At 45.6% G+C, this 15,788-nt stretch overlaps 1 protein-coding gene and 1 long non-coding RNA gene across 5 annotated transcripts in view; one reads left to right on the forward strand and one right to left on the reverse strand.

The window, feature by feature from the left end:
• Positions 1-15,788, reverse strand: part of CACNA1E (calcium voltage-gated channel subunit alpha1 E) — a 673,520-nt gene that overhangs the window by 577,239 nt on the left and 80,493 nt on the right. The gene's annotated exons all lie outside the window — the stretch shown is intronic.
• Positions 1,120-15,788, forward strand: part of LOC128323600 (uncharacterized) — a 50,253-nt gene continuing 35,584 nt past the window's right edge. The window contains exon 1 of the long non-coding RNA XR_008306372.1: positions 1,120-1,251. This is a non-coding gene — a long non-coding RNA (uncharacterized LOC128323600). The remainder of the gene's footprint in view (positions 1,252-15,788) is intronic.

Here is a 15,788-nt window from a genome sequence, read left to right on the forward strand (position 1 = left end):
TATGGTAGGGATGTGCAAACCAGGTCGAATTCGAACTGGTACAAATTTGAACTGGATCAGTTCGAAGGTTCAGACTCGGACCAAACAGGACATTGCATTGGCAATGCCGGTTTGAGTTTGAACTGATCGAACCCGGTTCAGTTTGAGCCAGTTCGAACAGGCTCAAGCCAGTTCAAAGCTTCTAGGGTCCATTTTAGGTCTTGTCTTCCATTTTGTGAGGCATGTTGCTTGTTTGCATTTGGCTGAACTATTGATTCCCTGATTGGCCAGATGAGTCTGGCTCTCTGGTAGGCTCTGCACTGTGCCAGTTCTCAAGGACTTGCACCCTATTGGCCAGGAGGGAGGGCTAAGGTGGGGGCTCCCAAAGGAGGGAGTTTCAAATCCTATTTAAAGCCAAGCCTCTGGCCTGGCAAATCATTTGCTACAGTGTCTTCCTGGGCTCCCTTCTGGCCTGCTGTAGCTGTGTTGATGTGGTGAGTCTGCCTGTCAGAGAGTGCTGTGCTTTTTGCTCCCAATCCCCTGTTCCCTTACCTGTTCCTCTCTCTCTGCCCCTGCTTTAAATCTTTATTTCCCACTGTGTGTCTCTGTGTGTTTGTTCTCCTGCTTTAATTTTTGTTGACTCTCCCATCTCCTCTGGGCCAGGGGGGCCCAGGCCTTTGGACCTGAGGCCTCTCTCTGGCCCATCCGTTTATTTCCCTGGGCTTTCCCCCCACCTTTTTTGCTTTTGGTGGCTGGCTGGCTGGCTGCTGCTGAGTGAAAGCCTTCTCCTTCTCAGCTCAGTATAGCCATTCCTGCCTATTTTATTTTTTATTTTTTATTTTATTTTATTTTTTATATTTTATTTTATTATATTATATATATTTTATTTTATTTTATTCTTTTCTTTCTGGGTTCTCTCTTGGGTGGGGGAGGTTCCCTTGTTTTCTCGGGAGCAGGTGCTTTTCTTTGTTAATCCTTTTCTGCTGTGCTTAGCACCACCTGCTCTAGCACCTCCTTTTCCATTCCCTCCTTCCCTCTCCCACCTGCCCCTTCCCCATTCACACAGCCTTTTTTCCAATCAGCCTTTAAATTTATTTTCTTAGTGTTTATTTTAAGTTCTTTGTTTGGGCAGGTGATTATCTGAAAAGCTTTTCATTCTGCCCTCCCCCCCCTGCCCCAGCTGTGCCAGCCTGCCACCACTGGTCTGGGATTCCTTCCCTTCTTTTTTGTCCTTCGCCAGTGTGTGGGGCAGAAGATTCAGGACGAAGAGGGGTAAGTCAGTACTTTTTGTTGTCCCCTTTCCCCCCTTTAGTGGTTTGTAAACAGGTCCTCCTTTCGTGTTTGGGTGTGGGGAGGGATATTTTCTGTGTTTTTTCTTTGCAGGTTGTTTCTTTCTCTTTTTTGCAGGTTGTTTCTTGTTTTTACAGGTTCCCTCCCCCCACATTGTGCATTGTTTTTTATTGTATTGCATTGTTGTGGGTGGAGTGGGTGGGTAGGCTTGTTTTAAAAGGGTTCTTTTAAAGAAAAAATTCTCCTTCAGCAGTGTTTTGGTGTGTTTTTTGCCTTGCCCCTCTTTGCAGTTTGCGTGCCGGGTTGGTTTTACTGCCTTACACCATCTAGTTAGGTCTTGTTGATTTGTGGCTGTTGTTGTGTACTTAGTCTGTGGTGTTGTTTAGCTTGGTCCCCTTGGCTTTTCAGCTGTGTGGGCACAACAGCAGGTCAGTTTCTGTGGTGGGTTTTCCCCCCAGTTGGTTGTCTTCTTAGTTGTGTTGCTATGTGGCCTGTGTTGTGTTAGGGTAGCCTGCTAGGGGCACAAACGTAGGGTGGGTGGTAGGCACCCAAGGGTGCCTATCACCCACCAAACCCCAAAGCAATCGGACACTTCTGTGATTATTGATGAATTTCTGAAGATTTTTCCAAGTTTTGCATTCCTCCCATAGGGAATAATGGGGATTTGAGGCAGCCCAGCCAACCCATTCTCCCCTTTGCAGGGGTTCCCAGGGCACCCCAAAGTGGGTTGGGGCACGATAGGGCCAGCCTCAACTCCCCCCAGGCAGCCCCAAGTTTGTTGGGTTTGTTTTTTATTCAGGAATTTAAAAAAATATTTTGCCCTTCATTGAAAAACATTGAGAGAGTCTATCCCATTCATAGAACAGTGTGTACTCTACTGTGTGTGACCTCTCTGAGTTTGGCGTTCACAGCAATTCACTGTGAATTGTCACATTAGGGATGTGCGAACCGGTTTGGATCTGAACCGGTTTGGATCCGAACTGGTTCCGGTTCGGATCCGAACCGAACCACCCCCGGTTCGGTTCGGATTCAAACCGAACCAGGGGTCCGATTGCTTTGGGGTTTGGGTGACAGGTACCCCTGGGTGCCAGCTACCATCCTAGCTACTTTTTGAGATCCGAACCGAACCAGGGGGTGGTTCGGACAAAACCAAAACCGAACCACTCCCTCCTGGTTCGGACCTGGTTCGGATCCGAACCAAACGGGGCGAACCGGTTTTGTGCACATCCCTATGTCACATAGTACACACTGTTCTATGAATGGGATAGACTCTCTCATTGCTTTTCAATGGAGGGGGGAATATTTTTTTTTAATTCCTGAATAAAAAACTATAAACCTAACAAACTTGGGGCTGCCTGGGGCCGGTCCTGCCGTACCTCCAGACCCACTTTACGGTGCCCTGGCACCTCCTAAAGTGGGGGAATGGGGATGCCTCAAATCCCCATTATTCCCTATGGGGGGGAACAGAAAAATTGGGAAAATCTTCAGAAATTCATCAATAATCACAGAAGTGTCCAATTGCTTTGGGGTTTAGTGGGTGGTAGGCACCCATGGGTGCCTACCACCCACCCCCACTTTGTGCCCCTAGGTTATCTACATAGGGAATAATGGACCAGTTCAAGTCCCCATTATACCCTATGTAGAACCTTTTAGAACCGGTTTGCATTGGGTTTGAATTTGAACCAAAACAGGGGGCTTTGAGCAAAACCAAAACCGAACCTACCACTCTGGTTCGAAGCTGGTTCAAATTCAAACCAAACCAGGCAAACCGGTTTTGTACACATCCCTAGCCTGGGGTGGGCAACAATTTTATGGATAGCCCCAGGCCTGTGAACAGCAATACTTGTGCTTATGGAAAAGAAAACCAGACCTGCAGCCAGCATTAATGCCTACAGCAGAGCAAGGAAGAGTATAAGGCAAACTAGGCAAGGCACTGTGTAGGAGGAAACTCAGCTAACCAGCCATGAGTGAACCTCTGGCCAGTTTTACTGGAAGAAATAGCAAATACACCAAGAGCCACAATGCTGAGCAGATAACAACTGATGGCAAAGCAACATTCAATAGTAGGCAAAATTTTCTAAATGGTAACTTTCCAAATCATTATCTATCACACACCTACATGTGTACCCTCACAGTTGATCTGAACTGAGAACTAGCTGTGGAAACAGTATCAAGACAAATGACTCAGAGGAAAAATATGGACCCATCAACTGGAGGTATGGAGGTAGACAACATTCCACCTCAGAAGAAGTTATATACCTGGGCTGATTTTTACATATGAATCACACACGCACATATCCATTCCTGGGCTAGTTATATATAAACTCTACACACACACACACACACACACACACAGAGAGAGAGAGAGATGTTTGTGCTGGGGTGGGGGGTGGGGAGATCCAGACTGAAGTAAGTACTTCCTTCACTAAGGAAGTAAAACAGACCTCATTACTGAATAATCAGTCATTTCCACTTCACTCAAGTTCTACCAGCCTGAAACTGAGTGAAACTGAAGACCCAATAGCTTTGTCTAGTGGCCCAATAAGGAAGGGGGGCTCTGTATAAAGCAAGTTCCTTCAGGGTAGTGCATCCAGGAATATTGCTAGAGGAAGAGACAAGGGTCCCCAAAGTGGTTTTTAAAGTGTGAAGAGCTCAAAGCTGTCAGGAGATCATTGATGTTGCACAACAACTCATCAACCAACATTTTTTTCCTGACATTGATCTGAAAGTAATAAATTTATTAGGGTGGAGACTTCTAGCAGCCACATGGAAAAGGGCAAGAGAGGCAGCTGAGCAGGTGGTCATCTTAAGGAGGCCAGCAGCGCGGTTGTGGGCAGAGCAGCAGTGCAAAGGTGTTCTTCTCTTGCCTTGTACTGCCTACTCACCCAACCCCATGGTGAGCTAGTCAGTCTCTCCTCCCTTTTTTCTTTTTTCTTTTTTTTGCAGCAGGAGGAGGGAGAGCCCATGAGCCACATAGGGCAGCTGATGTGCACCCCCCTCCTTCTGCAAGCTGGAAAGAGGGGGCAGGTGGCAGCAGTTTGGGAAAGCAGAGCAAATCTGGCGCCTCATGGCTCAAGCTGCCTCATGGTAGGGCAGCCTTTGGGGTCTAAGGAAAAACAACACTAGTTCTTAGAAAAGCAGAGGAGAGGGGAGTATGTTTTGTTCTACTTCCTCCCAGACCCCTTGCCATTAGAGACACATCTCCTTTAATTTATAAGAGGCTTTTTTTTTAAAATCCTCTGAGTTTGGAGCCTGCCGTGCTTTCCTCCCATCTGCAGACAAAGTACAATTTATTCAGAAATGGTTGAGGCCTGCACAGCAGCCATTTCAAGAGCTTCAACCCTATGCACACTTTTATAAGAGTAAGCCCTACTGGACTTAGTGGCACTTACTTCTGAGTGCGCATGATTTGACAGATTAGATGAAGTCAAAGGCAGGTTGTGCTGGTTGTAAATGGGTCAAAACTACATTTAAAAACTGTATTAAAAGGAAATCTCTGAAAAGATAGTCCCTGAAATCAGTTCATGGATGTTTATAGAATAGCAGAACTTTCTATTTTGGACTCTTTGGTCTCTTCACTGAACCTTAACACTCTCACAGTAGCTCTCCGAGTCAGAGAGAGCTCAGCTTAGCTCCTCCCTCCACAGCTAAGCTCTGCTCTGTTCTCCTCCCAGCCACAACAAACAATATTGTGCAGTCAGCTGCTGGGTCCTAGAGAGAACGAACCGACTGCACTTCTCCATTATCAGTCAGTCAGTCATCCTAATTACAAGTAATGTCTTTTTTTCTTCATTATTCCTGCAGAGGCTCAGCCCCCACTTGCCAAACTTTGGGGCAGGGGGCGGGGAATGTAGTCCCCACACTTCTAGTGCTTCTAGTCCCAAAGGACAAGGTTGGCTTGCCAGCCTCTCATAGTGCTGTCTTTCTACGTCTCCCTCAGCCGTTCCTGCAGCTCTGCCTCTTTCCTATTTGTTCCCTCCTTCTCCTTCCTCTCTTTGCCTCTTCAATGGGAGTTCTTGGCACTGTATTCTGGGAGGCTTGTACTGCAGGAGTGGCTGTGTTTTGTTTTTTGTAACCTACCCACAGGATCATATAACCATACTGGGTACATTGGTGACAATGAACACACATCCTGTTCTAGGCATATGCCTTTCACTACTATTATTATGTAAGCTGTCAATATATTATGGCTTGATATTCCATTCCATATCAAAAGAAAGCTTGAGCCATTCAGGCAAACCACAAGAAACATGGTGCGTGCTATGGGTGAGAGAGAAATTCATGGTCTAATAAGCAAATGTGTCAGACCAGTTTCTTCACGTTGCTCATCCTGACACACAATCCACCCCCCACTGCTTGATGACTACTCCAAATATCTCAAAATTTTCACATCACTGCTGTTCAGTGTGTGGTGGGGCGGGGGAAGGCATTCAGATTGAAGAAACCAAGTATATATATCTGGACTTGTAGCAATCAAATAAAGGATCTGAACGCAACTTGAGGAGCAAGAATACAAAGTTAGCAGAAGGCAGAAGACACTGTGACTACAGTGAGGTCATTAGCAAGGGCATTTTCTGGAGTCCTGAGAGAGAGCTGAGCTGTGGGCATTGGCCAACATGAAAGGAAGAATCTGCTTGGTGCCAGGCACTCAGGTTCAAGATCTGGTAAGTACTTAAATTAGAGCTGAGCAGCAGTTCATTGGCACACAGGGATAATTGAGTGGGCTCCCTCAGCAGTGATCCAGATTGAGGGAGTATAGTCAATCTGGGAGCTTTATAGCAAGCTGTGACACAGAGTTGGCTCTCTAGGTCACCCAGTTCAGAGGGACAGGAGGATTATGGGTTGTGGTGCCAATGACCCCAGCTGAGTTGCCTACAGTTGCCTCCTCCAGCCAGCAGCCTGAGTAGAGCAAGGTCTAGGGAACCAGGACCTGACCTACAGGGCTCTTGGTTCAAGTACCACATTTCCCAACATCATATCTTCTGCCAGCGTTAGGAACATCTATCAGTGCTCATTAGTAAACAATTGCGTTCTATTAAAGATGGTCTTTTCTTGACCTGATACCACACAATAGCATTTATGTTACAATCATTGCTTATTTTACATCTTATGTTCAACTAATGCAGCTGAGACCAAGGATCATAAGGACTGGAAAGTGACTAAGGAGGTCATCCCTCCTGCCCCCCGCTTCACAAGGCATTGACAACTTCACCAATATAACACACACACCCCACGCATACACACACATTACAGGAGTGGATAAGGTCTGCTTTTTGTTTTGTTACAGAGCAGCATGCCCTCTGCTTTAAATTGTAGCCCGGCAACCCATCTTTTCCTTTGTGAAACTTCAATTTCTATGATTAACACCTGAATAAAGAGTAATGCACTTTCAGAAGTCTGAGACTTCATTCTGATGCCTTACAGCCTAATCCCTATGAGACTTAAGGTGTTTGGGGATCTTTAGTCTAGACCAAAAAAAAAGATGACTACAGGGGAATGATAGAGGCTTATAAAAAATTATGAAAGCTATGGAAAGAGTGGAGAAAGACAAAGACATTTTTCTCCCACTCTCATCAGACTAGGACTCAATGCTATTGATTGGGAGTAGGTTCCATGGAGACAAAAGAAAGAATTTCTTCTTTTCTCTTTTGCTCTGCTGTTTTAATTATTGTATTGCAATTGTTTAATGTTATATTACCATGGAAAAACCAATATGCCACCTCAAGAAAGTGATTGAGGATCCTGTCCTTCCTTATTCAAGAAAGGAGAGGATATATTTGTAATGTATAACAAGTGGTGTACCACCCTGAGAATCTCAGCTGAATGATGGCAATCAAATATATCAAATACAATACAGAACTAATGTATATAATTCATTACCGCAAAATCTAGTGATGGCCATGACTGTTTTGTTTGTTTAAAAATGGGATTAGACAAATTCATGGAGGATATCAACATCTGTTAGCCATTATAACTCCCATGTTCACAAACAGTATACCTCTGAATACCAGCTGATGGGGACAAAGAACTAGGAGAGGCCATCATCTTTATATTTTGCTTGTAAGAGTGCAGGAGCTGGCCACTGCTGCAAATTATTATTAATTATAAATTATGGCACAGGCCTATTTTAAATGACACATACCAACAATTGTGTTGCAAAATGTGATGTGATGTAATGGACCCAATGCAGTGGGGACAATAATCTGTCTCATGTTCACAACATAGGACTGTTTTACAAATGGGACACCGAAATTCTTGATGGGAGGTAGGAGATGAACCAACAGTACCTTGACATAAAGATGATGTTCAAAAGGTAAAAGTTAATATGTAAGTTTCCCTACAATCTTCACCATGCTAGTCTTCACAAGATCTCCATGGGATCACTATCATCACAATTTTGAGAGTGTGTTGGCGTCTCAGCTTCAGGCAGCCCTGGATGAATCTGATAACTTAGATTCTTTCCAGTCTGGCTTCCAGCCTGGATATGGGATGGAAACTGCTTTGGTCACCCTGGTGGATGATCTTTGCTGGGAGATAGACAGAGGGAGCATTGATTCTCCTGGACCTCTTGGCAGCTCTCAATACCATCAACAATGGTATCATTCTGAGTTGTCACTCCAGGTTGTAACTTGGGGGAATGGTTATATGGTGCTTCCACTCCTACCTCAAGGATTGTACTCAGAAGGTGGTGCTGAGGGATGCCTGATCCACCCCTTGTCCTTTGGCCTATGGGGTGACACAGGCCAAAGGACAAGGGTCCTTTATTCTATCCCCTACTGTTTTACATCTACATGAAACCTCTGGAAGAGGTCATCTGTGGGTGTGGGCTGCCGTGCCATCAATATGCTGATGATATCAGGCGCAGAGCCAGCTGAACGGTGGCCTGCGTCCAGCCCTGCCCAGCAGCCCCTCTGGTGACACCCCATGTGCATGGGGGCATGGCTCAGGTTCCAAAGAGCGCTGAGCAAGCTCTCCGCATCCATTTCAGGCAGCATTTGCTGCCTGACAGCCATTATTTTCCTTTCTCTTCCTCCAGCGAGGGACAAAAAGAGAAATAAATGCTGTCAGGCAGCAAGCGCTGCCTGAAAAGGATGGGTGAGAGCTTGCTCAGGCTCTCCAGAGCCCGGGCCATGCCCCTGTGAATGTGACATCACACGCAAAGAGAGTGTGGCCCGGGCTCGGGATAGCCCGAGCGACCTCTTCCCCCATGCATTTCCCACTGGTGGCCTAGGTTCTTTGAACCCGTTTGTACAATGGTGGCTCCACCCCATATCCAGTTCTACCTATCTCTTAAGTCAGCAGACACTAGGGAGGGCGTGGATGCTCTGAACCGAGATTTGGAGGCCATTCAGGACTGAATGAGGGCAAACAAGCTGAAACTTAATCCAGATAAGATGGAAGTGCTCTGGGTTAGTAAAACTGATCATCTGAGCAGTGAGGTAAATCTGGTCTTGGATGGGCTCACATCCACTCTGAAAGACAAAGTCTACAGATTGGGGGTGTTTCTGGACCTGATGCTGTCCTTGGATGTAGAGGTGGTAGCAGGGTGCAGAGGTGCTTTTTACCAGCTACAACTGGTACAGCAGATACCACTCTACTTGGAGAAGTTGGACCTGACCTCAGTCACTCATCCGGATTGGACTACTGTAATGCACTCTACATGGGGCTGCCCTTGAAGATGGTTCAGAAGCTTCAGCTGGTCCAGAATGCTGCTGCAAGGATGCTCGTGGGCACAAGTTGCTTGATGAGTGTCACACCCATTCTGCGGCAGCTTCGTTGGTTACCAGTCAGCTTCTGGGTTAGATTCAAGGTGTTGGTCTTGACCTTTGAATAACTACATGGCTTAGGGCCAGGGGTCCTGTCGGGCCGCATTTGCCCATATGAACCTGTCAGGGACTTCCACTTGGCATCTCAGGCCCTGTTCATGGCCTCACTACTAACAGAGATTTAGTTGGCAGGGACTAGAAACAAGACCTTTTCAGTCCTTGCTAACCTGAGCAAAGAGACACCTTTTAGCGTGGTGATTCTCTTCTGTTTAGTGGGTGGAGAGCAGCTGGCCGTATCCAGCCCCAGCACAGCATCCCTCCAGTGGCTGTTGCTGGTATCTGCCTTTATGTTTTTTTTAGATTGTGAGCCCTTTGGGGACAGAGGACCATTTTATTTAAGTATTATTTGTTTTTCTTTGTAAACCACTTTCTGAAGTTTGGTTGAAGAGCGGTAGATAACTATTTGTAGTAGTAGTTGTTGTTGTTGTTGTGACCCCTTGGCTTTCGCCTCGCCATGCTCCTTCTCTCAGTCTTTTTAAAAAGCAATTTAAAACACATCTTTTAAAAGAGGCTTTTAAATGTTTTATCTGTGGCTTATATCTGGTAGTTTTTTTAGTTTATAAAAAGTCTCAGTTTTTAGCTTTTTATTAAATGAGAGCCAGCGTGGTGTAGTGGTTAGAGTGCTGGACTAGGACCGGGGAGATCCAAGTTCAAATCCCCATTCAGCCATGATACTAGCTGGGTGACTCGGGGCCAGTCACCTCTCTCTCAGCCTAACCTACTTCACAGGGTTGTTGTGAAAGAGAAACTCAAATATGTAGTACACCGCTCTGGGCTCCTTGGAGGAAGAGCAGGATATAAATGTAATAATAATAATTAATAACTTCTAATTTGAAATTTTTAAAAAGTTGCCATTTTAAATGTGGTTTTGTCCTGGTCTTTTAACTTGTTTACTTTTATTAATGTATGACTTTACATTGCACCTATTTTATTAATGTTCTGAGTCACCCCAAGCATACTGTTTACTCCACCTGTCTCAGGATCCTATTTCTCCTGCACCCTGAGCATAGTATACTGGTGGGGCAGGGTATAAATATACCAAGCCCATGATTTCCCCAAGGCAGGCCGAAGTGAGAAGTTATTAATTAATTGCCACAATCAGTGGCAATTTATATATGCAAAATTGCAAGTCCACACTCAGGGAATCTTATAGCATATAGTTAAGTAGTGAACAAGACAACAAAGAGAGATGAAAGGGCAACTAGGAATGAACACAAAACAAATGCTGACTTAATTTCAGCTGGGAATGAAAGCTAAGGGGTTAAGCCAGCGGTTCTCAATGGCAGGGTAGACTCCTAGGGGAAGGCATGCAACTCCTGGGAGGAGGGTGCAGGAGATAGGATCCTGAGACAGGTGGAGCCTTTCTCTCCTCACCAGTCAAGACATGACATGGATTGAATGCCACATAGTAAAGCATTCTCACTGAGATCCAAACTATGAGGCGATTCTCATGATCACCCAAAAGCAGACTAAGGGAGCCTAGCCCACTTTGGGAAAATCGTGTGCTGAAACAGGAGCTGCACAGCTCCCGGCAGCTAACCGCCCTAAATACCCCTCCCCTAAGATTAGGTTAACAGAGCGAGCACTCCGTTAACCTCCTCTTTTTGCTTGTGTGTTGCCGCGGCACACAACGACACACGAGTAGACCCCCAAACGGGAGTTTGCAAGCAGCCTCCTGGGCTCGGGGGTCTCTCCAGAATGCCCCGCACACTCACACGGGGCATCCTGGAACCTCCAGGGGCCATGCTGCCCCCTATCTCTGCAGCCCCCACTGGCTCCATGATGGAGCCGGCAGTTGTGTGGGCAGCCGGTCTGGCCGCCCAGGGCTGCCGGCTTGATTGTCTTTGGGGAGAGCGGGCTAAGCCCACTCTCTCTGCAAACACTCTTCTGGCGAATCACACTAACCGCTTTGGGATTGTTTTTAATGAAAGGCGGTATATACATTTAACAATCAATCAATCAATCAATCAATCAATCAATATGTTATACAAGTTTATCCCAGTAAAAATCCCTCAAAGGTGTTATTTGCCCCAGGAAGGCAGTGGGACCAATCAGTCCTTCCCTCCTGCGGCAAATAGTACCTTTGATCAGGATTGTGGTGCAGGGGGCTTACAAAAACCCTTTTGCGGTCCCAGTCCCAATAGCAGCTGCTATTCACAAGACATACATACAAAAAGTAAAGGCAAACTACACATTGAACAGAACTGAGGTGAGAAGAAAGGACAGTAGTTGAGATCAGTTTGGAAAGGGGGCCCAAGTTCAACAAGGTTAAGAAGCACTGGGTTAAGCCAAAGTCTCTATGGAAAGGGTGGGCTTGGGGGATGGATATGAAGGAAAGAGAGGGGGAGATGTTTGTGGTGGTTTAACACCTCATAGGAATGCAAGTATCCCAAATCTAAACTAAGGATGGGCAACTGGCAGACCTGGATCTGGATCCACACCTCCAAGTCAGTGTTCCATGGGCCCCCAACTTAGCTATGACGTAAATGGTTTCCTGTGCATGAGTGCACAGGAAACCCAGTAGGTTCTAGAAACCACCAGCACCATTAGGACCATTCAGACATTAATGAAATTAATGTCCTTACCTGCTACTAAGGGTATACATTAATATAACATAGTACACAGGATGGCTTCCCCGAAGATTAGGTTCCTAAAATTGCAACATTCTCTTCTCCATCCCCACTCCACCCCATCTCTTAAGATGCCCATGGGAACCCAAACAGTGAGTACAAGAAGAAAAAACTCAGAAACTCAGGGTTTTCTTTTTCTTTTCTTTTTTTAAGGCTAAGGCTCTAATTAAACATGTGAGTTCAGGGAAAAGCACTGAGCACCCTTGTCGTTTGCAAGAATAATAGCTCTCTGCAGATGCAACCACTCCTTCAGCCTTCCTTCTGCCGTTCTTCCATGCAGCTCTCATAATCCATTGGGATTTTTTGCTGCTCTTTTCATATTTTGCTCCCTCCCCAGCAATGTCCCATACTGTTCATAAAATTAATAATCACCATCATCGTTCTTATTTAACTGTGCAAAGCTGTCGAGGACACATTCTCATTGCAATTGTTGCCATTTGCCATGGTGACTCACAAACCACAATATATGTCATTACTTAATCGACCTACTAAGGCAATTATAAGATCATGCAAACATCAGATTCAACACACAGGAGTCAGAACACTCCAGAGAGGCTAGAACAATAGGATCCCTTAGAAAAGAAATCTCAAAATGGAAAGGGCACATCTTCCTCTAAAGCAAGTCTTTATTGTGTGTGAAGACATCCATAGAAAGGCTCACCCTACTCAGACGCCATATGCTTTTTCTGAGACTAGTTAAAGATATATTAAATGTGGATCCAGCACATGTGGGTGGGGGAGAGCTACTCACTTATACAGCAAAAGTTACAGGGTGGGTGCATTCAGTGACATCTTTGAAGTAGGGACACAATCTGCCCTCTCCCATTGGTGGACTTAGTTTTGACTCTTTCAGTCTCAGATTGTTGTGACCCATAGACTCTGAGTTTGATGAAATTCAAGGGTGAGCAATATTGAGGACCAGGTCAGCCCCTTATCTGCTGCATATCTCTGCCCTGGTTTCTGGGCTGATTTGGAGGATCATTTTACCCATTATTTGGAAAAGAGGTTAAGTGTTTCTCACCACCCCCAACATCCACAGAGGAATTAATCCTCCAAAGTTCTGGCATAGGCCAGAATTGTGCAGCTCATCCCCTGGGTGGGGGGCAGATCCAGTGTTTGTTTATGCAACTTTGGCCAACACACATAGGATTTTACACGCACAGGCCAACTTTGAAAAAGCTATCTATTTGAGAACAGTGCGCCAGGTGGGTGGGGAGAGGAGGAGCACCTCAACTCCACTCCATGTGATAGGCTGGTCTGAGGAACAAGTATCATCCAAACCAGCCCCCTGTTTTTCAGTCACAGTAGACAGGATGTTGGCTGTGGCTTTTCTATTGTAGCAAAATGCCCATTGTGATCGGCAAAAAGGGGTCATGGTGGACAATGAGCCTTTATTTTGCATATACCCCTAAAAGGACTGCATGCACCCCAAGATAGGGGCAGATTTTATTCTCACTGCAAAAGTGTCCCCAAGTGCACTGATTCCCCACAGGAATCAGCTATACAGTAGGTGAATAAATTAAGGAGTGTATTCATGAATAAAAGCGAGGTGGAAGCAAAATCAGTCGTGAGGTTTTGATGAATCTAGTGGGGCAGCAGATATTTAACCACAACAGTCTTGCTGATTTCAAGAAGCCAAAAAAAAAAAAGAAAAGAAAAGGTGTGGGGGGGTGAAATCTCAAAATGCTGAGGTGAAATCTTGAATTCTCAAAAGGGGGCATGTGTAACACGATTCAATGGCAAGAACTTATCCCACTCTCTCGTTGCAGTCATTCATTTTGAGTGTGTTGCTTTGCGTTGTTGATTTGGGAATAAAATGTTCTCAGCGAACTGCTACAATCAGTAGAATAAGTCTCTAAGCAAAGCTGAGGTCTAAAGTAGTATTCCCCAATTGCAACCTTTCAAGTTGTTGCAACCCTAATTCTCCTGCTGCCTTCCCAACAGACGGTTACGGTCGTGGTCAGTCGGCTCCTCCATCTCTCACTGCAGAGCCTTGTGCACACAATTACATGACTTCTCAGGTTTGGCTTCCCTCATCTCTACAGCTTTTATTTTCCTTCTTGAGCTCCTTATATTGCATTTCCCTTGTCTTTGTGCAATTTGCTACTGACAAATAGGGACATCTTTTCTGCTGACACAAACACAAAAAGAGCTCAGGCTTTGAAAACAGAAAATATCCTTCACTCCCTGGGTCTTATCGCAGCTTTGGCTTTGCTCACTATGAAAGAGGATGACATAAATATGCATAAGTAGCCAAAATTTCAAGAACAATAACCGTATTGAAATCAAAGCCTTTGGAGTTGTGGTGACGTTGACAGTATAAAGCTACTCCAAAAGGTCTTACTACAGAGCCCCACCTATGGCATTTTCTGGTGGATATCTATAAAGAGGCAATGGTCAGATTCACCTGGGGTTGCCATCTTGCAACCTAGGGGACCTACCTGTATCTTCAACAGTAATGCTACAATGGAGAGGTAACAATTACTACACCTTCTGTCACTTCCAACTATTAACCTTCCCCCCACCCCATCTTCTGAAGCAAGCAGGACATTAACAGGGCTAACTCCAGAGGGTGGCAAGGTTAAGCACTGCTGGAGTCCCAAGACTGGTAAGGCTAGCGGGCTACCCCGAGAACATCACCATTCTTTGCACAGATCACAAGCACTGCAAAAAAATTTCTTTGTTGGCACATGCCACTATTTTCCATCTATTAAAGATGCCCTCCCCGAGGATCTCTAAAATCTTGGTGCCTGCATTGGAAATTATGGTTGCTTCACAGTAGAGGGGTGGGAAGACAGCAAACAACGGAACCCAGGCTGAAATAGGGCAGGGAGTAAAGTGGCAACAACTGTGCCTTGTACCATTAGAAAGGTGCAGGTGGGTTGTCTAGGTCGGGTTCTTCCTGTAGGGGAAGAATGGCAGTTCAGTCCCCTCTACTAACTTCCACCCTGTTATATGTTGGAATGAAGATGCTGTTAGATCAAGAGACAATATAGTATAGAGCCAGTGTGGTGTAGTGGTTAGAGTGCTGGACTAGGACCGGGGAGACCTGAGTTCAAATCCCCATTCAGCCATGAAACTAGCTGAGTGACTCTGGGCCAGTCACTTCTCTCTCAGCCTAGCCTACATCACAGGGCTGTTGTGAGGAGAAACTTAAGTATGTGATACACCGCTCTGGACTCCTTGGAGGAAGAGCGGGAGATATATATATATATATACACATATAAATTTGCATGCAGAGCTGCCATATACAGAGTCAGACACTTGGTCCCTCTAGCTCAGCATTGTCTGCAGTGACTGGCAGCAGCTGACCAGAGTTTCAGATAGACAGCTTTCCCAGCCCTACCTGGAGATATCAGGGATTGAAGCTGGGATCATCTGCATGAAACCAATGTGCCCTGCCACTGAGCCCTGAGCCCATGCCTAAATATAAAGCTGTTTCTTCAATAGGCAGTAGGGGTGGCATCAGATATGAGGATTGGGGAGTTAATCCCCCATCTTGGAAAAGCTGCACCAGCACCACTGACGAGACACAACTCTCCAAGGTTCCGTTCAGCTCAGGTTTTAATTAGCTTGTCTTGTCTTGGTGCCAACCTTTCCCAGCCTTCCTTGCCACCAGTTTTCCTCCTTTCCCTCCCAAGGTAAGCCTGAAAAAGGAGTGAGCAAAGGGATACCAGAAGTAGGGAAGGTTAAAAACAGTAAAAGCCTGGCAGAGATATCACAAATGGCCACAATCTTTCTGAGCTTTCAGATAATTCTACTGGAAAGGACAGACTGAGCCCATTCTGAACCAAGATGGGGGAAGGTTTGCCTATCTCTAACATGCACCAAGGATTAGATTGCATTTCTTTAAAAGCACTGATGGCTGGTAACCACTCGTTAATGACATATACAGAGTGCTTGGTTGGAGGCTGGAGGGAAACAGTTTAAGAACTGGAACATAGCCAGCAGAGGAGACAGAAGTCTGGCTGAGAGGTCCAAAGGTATGCTCTGGGAGGATGCTGTTTATAAGATAAGATCAGCACTGTCTTTCTGGGTGCCTGCCTGCTCCTGTGTAGATGTG

Source organism: Hemicordylus capensis, chromosome 4 (genome assembly GCF_027244095.1).
Source record: "Hemicordylus capensis ecotype Gifberg chromosome 4, rHemCap1.1.pri, whole genome shotgun sequence".
In the NCBI taxonomy this organism is placed as follows: Eukaryota; Metazoa; Chordata; class Lepidosauria; order Squamata; family Cordylidae; genus Hemicordylus; species Hemicordylus capensis.